The sequence below is a fragment of the Dermacentor variabilis genome, chromosome 1, assembly GCF_050947875.1.
Source record: "Dermacentor variabilis isolate Ectoservices chromosome 1, ASM5094787v1, whole genome shotgun sequence".
Taxonomy (NCBI): domain Eukaryota; kingdom Metazoa; phylum Arthropoda; class Arachnida; order Ixodida; family Ixodidae; genus Dermacentor; species Dermacentor variabilis.
The window spans coordinates 68,407,824-68,418,272 of NC_134568.1; the positions used below are offsets into that span (position 1 = coordinate 68,407,824).

At 46.6% G+C, this 10,449-nt stretch overlaps 1 protein-coding gene across 1 annotated transcript in view; it reads left to right on the forward strand.

Annotated features, from left to right (window-relative positions):
* Positions 1-10,449, forward strand: part of LOC142578976 (QRFP-like peptide receptor) — an 813,496-nt gene that overhangs the window by 318,669 nt on the left and 484,378 nt on the right. The window lies entirely within an intron of this gene.

A 10,449-nucleotide genomic window follows, 5' to 3' on the forward strand; every position in this document is an offset into this window, starting at 1 on the left:
AAATTCTCGACTACTATTGGCTCCATCGCACACCTGGCGCAAAAGGACCAATCGCGACCGAGAAATTCACCTCGGGTTGGGCTTGATCGCGTTTAAACGTTCGCCGTGTGACATCCGTATTACTTGCATTTTGCAGTTTCTTCCCGTTTTGATGTATCTGCATCTTGCAATCTTACTGCAATAAATTGTTTGCTATTTTCGTGTTCTTGACTGTGCAGCAAATTGACGTATATTTAAGGAACGTGACACATTTATTTACGATACACCTTTTGGCGTGAGTTACTAGACGTGCAATATCATAAGCGATAAAGTTCTACTTGCTCAACAGTTGGCATGATTGTTGCGCTAAGTTACAGCTTGAAACAGCAAATATGAATTTAAATGAAGCTAACATGAAGTGAAACACTTTCGCGCGCTCGTCGTCACAACATATAAACAGCGACACAAGCGCCTGCAAGGAATCACTTGATTTAAGCAACGTTATGGGTCACGCACAAAAAAAAAAAATAAAAAAAAATAGAAAGGAAACTGAAATTCGGTGGCGTGCGCGACCATTTTGGAGGCTGGCGCGTTTCGCCGATTCCGCTAGGTGCATTGAGAGCCAAAGTCGGCCGCAGGCGCCTACGGGAGTGTCCACTCTTTACGTTTACTATGTTACTCTATGCCGCTAGTGTGTATGGGGCTTTCTGCGGCGATGATTGCTCCGCGATAGCGCCAGAGCGTCGTCTGTTCATCGATGACGCCATCGATAAAGCATGTGGCGAGCGCGTCAAAACAAAGCGCTGCATGAGCGGAGGTCTCTATGTGGCGGCTGCTCTAAATCGCGCCTATGCGTCACCCGCGTGCTGCCTCTCGCCTTCTTCCGATTAGCAAGGCAGTCGCGCCATACTTCGCTCGTTTGCAACGTGCCGCACGCGGCAGATTGTCCGCCCCAGCGAATATATCGCCATATGAAAGCACGTATACAGCTGCACTCAAATTTCGCGTTAGGGAGTATCGTAATTGTCGGTGAATTGTAGTCTCAAGAGGCGGTGCGCTCTTTGGCTCTAAATGAGCGTCTACGAGCCGCCGAAATTCATGAAGCGAAAATGAGGCCTTTGCTATCTGCCAATGGGACAGCACAAATCCGTGAAGGCGTGCCACCTTCTCTTCCATCCGCGCTCCCTAATCGGCGGAATTTGCTATAGGTTCACGCATGACAAACTCCTTCTGGCCTCCTTGTCGCTTAGAGCCAATCAAGTTCTTGGTTTGGCTTGTATAGGTATGACAAACTGCAGTAGCCTAAGGATAGAAAATCCGATCACTGCGTCTCTGATTGAAAAAGCTGGTGGCATGAAGTGCCCTCATTTGTGCTCCCTAGGAGATCCAAGCAGATTTCGCACTCGTCAATCAGTCGTGGTACCCGAAGATGGCTTTAATCTCTTCTTTTTGTATGTCCAAGCACCCGCACAAACACAGACAAAAAGCGACAGAAAGGAATAATTACCATACTGAGAGCAAGTGATCTTGCATGTCGCCTGTGGTTTACAGGCGTTTTTCATTTGCCTAGAATTCGACAAAAATATTTAGAACAGAAGACGTTCTTCGCAAATATGTTTTTTATTTAAAAATATGTAAAGTCTATAATGCTATTATAGAGTCTCGGTTCCACAGAGGTGGAGTGAGGGAGAAGAAAAGAAAGTGAGAAGGCAGCAGGGGGGTTAACGAGAAAAGAGTCTCGTCGGCTACCTTATGCTGGAGGAAGGAAATGGGGGAATAGAACGATGAGAAAGAAAGATGAGGGGAAGACGCTGCGAATGGAATGAACGTGCGCGAACGGCACACCGCGGTCAGATACGCTGACTCGGGCCAGCCGTTCTCAAAAAGCACAAATATGCCCACAGTGCCTTCTGGGCCGCTGATCGGTGGAGACGGCGTTACAGTAGCCTCAACACGGACAGTGGACATTCTAGTCGCCGCAAGGCATTCTACGTTGACTTTGCATATTATATCGAGGATAGCGGCACACTAAGGGATTCGCAGCCGCGGATATTGCGTGCAGTATTGTCAGCCATTTCAACCAGTGCTGAATGTAAGCTTTCATGAAGGCGACTCCTAACCACAACCGAGACACAAAAGATGCCTCACGTCGAAGCAAGCCAGTTGGAGGATGCCACGTAGAAAATACGTTGGAAATAAGTTCTGTAGGGCGGAAGCTTTGCGTCCTGACGTAGTACCACTTTCCTGTTAAAATATTATTGTGTGATGCCTGCACCTCCACCAAAATGTCGCGGGAATCACACGAAGGCGGAGAGGATAAGACAATGTATTTAGAATACTATACAAGGCAGCCGAAAGAATATGACTGACCAATAGCTCACGCAGTGTCTTCTTTTTTCTCGTCTTCGCGCTTCCAGGTGCTGATGCCATCTCGGCGCCTTCATACACAAACGCCTCGTAGCTATATGCATTGGAACTTAGCGCCATCACTGCGGTACGCTATGGCGGTCATGCAGTTTAAGTTTGTTGTAGTAGGCTTACCTAAATGTGCCCTTGAGACGCTAGCAAACGCCAGTCTTTCTTTTCTTTTGTCTAGTATAGTATTCGGGCATATATATTATTGCCAGCTGCATTCTACACATCTCACAGGACTCGCACGACTGGGTAGAGCTTCCTCGGCTGGCACTGCCGAAAAAGAAAGGGTGGGATAGATGCAGAATTGAATTACGACGACGACGACATGAAGATGTAGATGATAATGACAAGCTGACGACTACAAGACAAGAACCATGGAACTCAAGCATCACAAAGACTACAACGACGACGGCAACATAACGACTGCGGCAGCATACCGATCATGACGAGACGGTGACGACGGCAACAGCGTGTGCCGCACTGAGAGGCGGAAGAGGGCGAGGCAAAGGAGAACGCCCACAAGAGAGGGAGTGTGGTGACTGAGGCGGAATGAACGCTAACATCACCACTCCAGTTGAGACTCCGAGAGAAGTGAAAAGGGCACCCGTCATAATGAAGCGTGCGTGTCCAAATGGGACACGCAGGTAGGGGTTTCCGAACTTTGGCAACGTTAAAATACCGAATCGAAAATTGCTTTATTCGATTCAGTTCTCGAAATGAATGGTCACTGTTAAAGAATCCGAGCATTTTTTAAGTGTTGGAATCGGTGACAGTTCACAGTCAGACGAGAAATTGAAGCAAAAATACGATAACTTTCAACACATTCACAGTGTACATAACGTACGCTACGCTGATAAGACAGGCAGCTGTTTCTGACTAAACAGAAGTACTCGCAGTAAACTGCTGCTTAGAAATAGCATTCCGATGTGGAGTGTTCTTTGCTGCTATTTGTAGATGCAACACCTGTGTCTTTCTGATCGAATCAAATATAAATACGTTTCATCGCAACATACGTCATACAATAGTGAGACCATGTGCCGCAACCATTCAAAATAACAAGTACCTTTCTTCGCTCTGCGATCACCGCAAACGACAAGTATTTCTGGTTTGATCACGAAGGTGTAGACAGATGTACACGGGCCCAGAAAACTATATTTATGTACTTTATGTGATTATGCATGAACAGCTATCGAGTTTTGGAATAAACTGCTTATTTGTTCATAATACTCCTTTTGCGTTTTTCAATAAAGCACATTTTATAATATACAGTGTTATGACAGGAAATGAGTAGTGGGAGTACGATAAAGTTGTTTTGACAGTAATGGGTGAGAAGACTGAACCTTATTCGCAAAATGGTGCATATCGATTCGCTTCAGGGCCTTATAATTTTTTTTTAATTTGATTTCAAAAACTACTATTCGCGCACGGCTACACGCAAGGTATCGGAGGGGAAGAATAGCGCCACTGCTGGCTGCTTAGAGACGCAGCCACGAGGCCCAGGCGGATAGAAAGCCTAGAGGCATAGCGCTCGCAGGAACTCGGACAAATTAATGCATGAAAAGACATAGGTCATCATGAACTACCAATACGTTCGTCATTCCAAATTGGGTACAAGGCGGCGTGCGCTTCTGAGACGCCCGGGCAACGTGCCGCGCGTTTGCCGGGCGGCGAAGTGTCCATTCAGAAGTAATGCTGCAAATGAAGAACGTACCTCGCGCTTCGGTGTCAATACGGGGAGGCTACGGGGTCAACGCGCCTGCCGACAGCCTTGACGGCAAGAAGCAAATGAAGTTAAGGGCGGGACAAGGCCCTGCCTGCTACCTCATACATCTCAGTAAAGTGAAACGTGGAGTGCCCTCCCCCCCCCCACCCGCCCTTTCCCCGTCCTTTTTTTTTTTCTCTTTAGAAGCCTTAATTCGTCTTTGGTTTGCGGAGTAACGAGGTAGCCTGAAGGTGCAACGTGCAACATATTATATACGAGCGCAGTCTACGTGGTCTGTGCCTCTGGAGAAATTATCGTTGTTCATTTTCTTTCTCGTCAACAGTCGCATATATAATAAGGTCGTCATGGGGCCCTCTCTTTATTTACCCACAGCGCGGACACGCAGGCCGGGATGCTAGAATAGGTTGCGCCTTGCAGCAACATGTATAATCATGCCTGAAATCATTGCCGTGCCGCAAGAACAACAAAACGGGCGGATCTGCCTGAATGCACTTAGCGAGACCGGCACCTCAGTGGGTGCAACATTCACCACCAGCGACGAAGTTTGCCTTTGCTCATGCAATTGCCGCGCTTGGTTTCTCTTTTTTTTTTTTCCTTCTTTACGCCTCCCTTGCGGTCAAGAGTTCCGACGGCATGAAAGCGTGAAACACCGCATCCAGACCTAACTACGCTATCTTAGCGTGACCTTTGGGACCTTCCTCGCGCTTCCGCGAAAGCAACGTAAAGGACATGTGGGCTAAAGAAAAAAAACGGACTTGGGAAGGAGGAAGCTTCGCTTGGCACGCAGCAGCAGCAAGTAGTGGGAAGGAATTTTCTGCAGTGCACCGGTGTTGTTGGGCGCTCTTCTCTCGCTACACGCGTCGTTGCTCTCCGCGCCCGAGATAAGGGGCGGGCGTCATTGAGCAGCCAGTGAGGCCCCGGTGTCCCTGACCGACCGCCTGTAAAAGGGCTAGTTTTCCCGCTCACTTTTCACGGGAGATATCATTAAACTGGTGCCGTGCTCCGTTTCTTCAAGGCGGAAAGCGGTGCACGAAGAAGAAAGCGAAAGCCAGCGGGGGGGCAGAGAGAGCGAGCGTCAAGAATGTGTGCTGTGTCAGTTAAGCGTCCCGTGGGAAACTCTGACATTATATGGGGCATATACACTTGCTGTGCCAACCTAGTTTCTTTTGTCTTGCCATGTATTGGCACCGGATGGGTGGCGCGTTGTCTCTTACTTCCCACGAACGTGTTGCGCGTGGGTGAGCCTAATTGAGGCCCACCGACACACGCACAGAGCACACACGACTACAGACATCATATTACGAGCTACGGTTAGTAGCGAAAGCGTGTGCAGAGGTCGTAGACATAAAGGATACATATATTTTTATTTTGTCTTTGGCTGTTTTCTGGGCTCGTCTGCGGACATATTCCGAAAGCTCGCCCTCCCCTCCTCTCTCTCTATCGCTCTCTCTATTTCTCTTTTTGTTTCCCAATATATTTGTAGCAGCAGCCCCACTTATTGTATTGTAGAAATAACGAGACAATAAACTGTCGCTTATTTTCATTAGATGTGCCCGTAAAAACAGTTCGGCACTGCTCTTTTAAGCCCACTTCGCAAGTGTCTAGCTGATAGAATATTGCGGATACCTCACCCCGTCCCCCTCCGGGCCGTAAGACAGAAACAAAAAAGAACCAATATTCTTATATTTCGTCATCGAAAACTCGCTGATCAGACCCTCGGAACAGCATTGCAGCGGGCCACTCGGCCATTCATAAACATTGATTAGGGATCGTGGTTTCATTCTTCCGCAGCGTGCTTCCAGTGCTTGATGCACACCCTGACGTTAACAATGAGACATCGAAGGCTTTGATGTTCTAGTTAGCCTTACCAGAACTCTATAAAGCGCACTGGCGATGACTGTTACGAAAAATTAAATTATTGGGTTTTACGTGCCAAAACCACTTTCTGATTAAGAGGCACGCCGTAGTGGAGGACTCCGAAAATTTCGACCACCTGGGGATCTTTAACGTGCACCTAAATCTAAGCACACGGGTGTTTTCGCATTTCGCCCCCATCGAAATGCGGCCGCCATGGCCGGGATTGGCGATGAGTGTTAACTTAAACATCAATGCACTTCGCCAGAGATGTTGAAGACGTATTTCTCGAAACTGGTGCTGAGCACAAGATTTCTGCTGAATGGATATTATTTCATTACTGTTGTCTTCAATTCTAGTTGGACACGTGCTCTAAAATGATTAATTACACTGTTAATCATTAACTCTTTGTTAATTAACCAACTACAATCTGCAATTTGTCTTGCAAGCAGTGTCCGCCTCTTTCCAGTAATCTAGATGATGTGGCAGAATCACGCTATCTACTGGGGTGTATTTTTTAAAGTCTATCTTCATTAATACATGACCCACTGGATCTGTACACGCCTTAATGACGGCGTGTACAGATACCAGGAAACGAAAAATTATTTGCTATGTAAATGTGCAAAACATTAAGGGAACAAGCATAATCAATGAAAAGAAAAATTATTTTGCGGAAACCTTTTTTTAACAATAGCAGGGGGACAACAGGCAGAAAACTGTAAGTGGGCTTCACCCCAAGCCCTCTATGGCTTCGTTTGGAAGTTGTACATACAGCTCTCGTCATGCGTGAACCATAGGTGTATATTTCATTAGATTTACATCACGTGAGTGACACCATTGCAACTTGATATCTTTCGGTCGGTCCGTCTCATCTGACATGCTTTCAAAATAAATGGTATCATGTGCCCAACTTGTTCTTCCTCGTCCTGTGTTCCCGCTCTAAGACAACAAATGACGCTTTCTGCCTGTCATTCAGTGATGGCCGAAGACATTTAGCCAGAAACCTTGCACTCAGTACCCAAACTCAGCAAGAAAAAAAAATGTGTCTGGTATGTCGCCTCTCGGCAGTACTCGTCAATAAAGGGTGTCTGTGAGTGTGGTCAACCACTCAACGCACGCGTGCAGAAATAAGTGCCTAGCGACAGAGTTTATCATCCCATCAAACAGGGGTCCGGAACCGGGTGTGCAGTGGGGGTGGTCGCCCCCACAGGTCCTAAACCAGTGGGGGCACGCTTCCACACTCAAAGCTGTTCTCCTCCCATCCCACCACCCGTGAGGCTAGAGACTCTTTTGACTAGTTACACGGCGCTCCCTTCCTTCAACAAACAAAACAACATTTTCTGGAAGCTTGTGAATTCTGAGACTCTTTGTCGGTGCTTTTACTGCGTCGAGAGCGCTGCCTGTTTTTCGTCCATGGTTCAACGTATCTTCCATACTGAAGTAGTTCTCGAGAAGGGAAAGGCTGGCGCCCTGCAATACGCTTCGTCAGTGGTCGCTGAAGAAGCTTAGCAGTGGTGTGCATGACAAGTTTGATTTTATTAAAATGCGCTTTGCTAAGGCAGTAGGTGTGTACTTGGAGAGCTCAACGGACCCTGTGTGCTCAGTTCGGGCCACCTAAAGAACTGAATGAGGTGACAGTTCGTTATGTATTGAAGAACGCATGAAATTTCTTAGATATATCGTCCGTAAATTATTCCGCCAATCCGCGGATTGTCCAAACAGTGCCGGACACCAGAATTAATCGCACATTAAATAAATCACGCTTTTTGTTTTCTCTTAATCAAGTCCTGTTTTCATAAAATGCTGTGATATATATATATATATCACAGTATATATATATATATATATATATATATATATATATATATATATATATATATATATATATATATATATATATATATACTCGTCGATGGTCTTGATGGATCCTTTGTTCCGACGCCATATACTTATTGATGCGGCTTAGGGTGGGGCGTTAGGGCAAGAAAGGGCAAGTCCAGTGGTAGGAATGAAGGAAAAAGGGTTTATTGGCTTAGTTACACGGCTCCAGTTACGGAAGCCCGCTCCATGCAGGAGCAAGGTAAACGTCCGAGTTCAAATCAGGACCCGTGGCCCTACTGCACGAAAAGTCTCCGCTTTTAATACCGCTGCCTTCCCTGGGCGAGTCTACTAGGGAATCTGATGACTGTATCGCCTCCAATCACAATCGTCGAATGCGTTGCGATACCACGCCCATGTTATCGCAAACGCTCTGCACTAACCCGCTTCCGAAACCCGATGGTACAGAATATGCGGCAGGATGGCAACCTGCGAATCCAAGGTCGCGGTCGTTGTGCGGTAGCATTTGACGTGGGTCCTTTTCATAATTAGTTCAGGTAGTGGTGGGTGTGGGTGCCTTTTGTGGGCAGGTCAGCCGCCGGTGTCAACGCTGCGTTGACTTCTAGGTAGGTGCTGATGGGTGGGTGGTGGCTGCCAAACGTCTAATTAACCCCTGTGGCCGTGTTGAAACGTAACAATATATATATATATATATATATATATATATATATATATATATATATATATATATATATATATATATATATATATAAACTGCGAGAACGAAAGAGGAAGGTGAACTACATGGTGCGACGTGCTATCCCAGACGTAGCGCCCACATATCAGATATACTTCCGGAGCCCCTGCCATCAACATGAGTTTTGTCCTATTATGTTATCCGCCTTCTGCGAAGCGTGATTTGCATGTCATCAGCGGTGCTTCCGCGACTCGTCGCACGTAAGGAAATTCGAGCAGTGACCACTACTCTGAGTGGCAATTCGCGGCCCGTTTTGTCTTGTTGAGGTTAATTCACGGTGGCTTAAATATATAAAAAAAAAACAAGGAACAAGAACGAAAAAGAAAAGGTAAATGGCAGCGGGTAAGTCGACGCTAACGGCTGGAAGGCCTGCAGCTCTCTGAGATAGGGTGTATGTTGTTTGCAATATATTTAGTTAGTTATACGCCAGAATATGCATATCTCAAATTTCCTTGGTCGAAAAAGGAAATTTTATGGTTATAGTATAGAAGAAAAGAGACAAGTGGACTACTCTGTGGCCGTGTAGCTACATGCGTGGGCCACGTTGACGCTTAATAATTTGGACGCGTAGACGCCCTTTTTTCCGAGAAGCTCTATAGCGAGAAACTTCGCTCCGAAATGCTTATGACTCCCGATGGGCCCTTTACCTTAAGAGAACCTACTTGCCACTTGCGTTTCCGCTCGTCCATTAGGCATCACTGGAGCGCTGTTTCCGAGGCCGTACACTGTGTGCATACATACTTTCCAACGCGACAGTCTCGACGGGGGAGGAAAAGCACGTTCCAAGTCCTAGCACGCCTACTTGCCTCCTATATGACGAGAACGACAGCGCAACAATGGTGGCTGCCCGACGACCACTATAATGCCGACGTCGACAGGGCCGCCCACGCATCCGGTCCTGCGGTTGAATCCCATGTCGGAACACTGGCAGGGACCATTCACTGCGCCTTTATGCGACTATGCCACCTGGTCTAGCTTGATGTCACTAATCCTTACTGCCTGCGGTTGGCATCGCTTTTACAAATTTCTACTGTTTTCGCATCAGCATGATGGACAGTGCCTCGTATAACCTTTGTGCTTGCGACGAGATCTTTGTACACCTTCTAATCTGCTGACATTATTTTGATGATGAAAGACAGACTTTACGTATTTCTTTCAATCGGATGGAGGACAGAGCGTTCGCAGTGGAGTTGTTGTAACCATAGAATCGACCGCCGTGCGCACAGCAAAGGCAACCAGAGCGCTGCTGGCCTTTTTAAAGACGACTAGGCTGTGCCTTTAATTGTACAGTGAAAGCTGCTGTGTGCGCGCGCGCATCGCTCCTTATCCCTTTACTTTTCTTCTTTCTCTCCGGCTTCACCCTTGCCCAGTGCAAGGTAGAAAACCAGGTGCAACATGGTTAACCACGCCGCTTCTCCTTTTCGTTGTCTCTCGCTAGTTGTGCTGTGGAGTACGACTTTTTTTTTTTTTTTTTGCTGACATGAGAACAAACGAAAGCGACGCAGTTACTCTATGATGGTGACTGCTACTCCTCTTCACATAATAGCAACAATGATAAAAATCTTGCCTTTGATTATTCTGCCGCTACTTCATGGTTAAGTTTAACACCCCTTTCAGACAATGAACGAGCCCTTAGCAGCCGTTGCTGTAAAAATCTCATTTACGCTGAAAGTGCGAAGAAGGGAAACTGACAGAACATCATCCTAAGCGGTGTCAGGCCTTCTAGTGCCATCCTAAGAAATCTACTTCTTTTGCGTGCACTCACCATCACCTCGCTACGAAGTACACTGTAAAAAAAATTTGCCTTACTTTACAGAAAATTTGCTGGTAATTTGTGACCGAACACTCTTCCGTAAATTAAGAACGGTCATTTCCGTAGAACGGACAACTGTAAAAAAGAGAC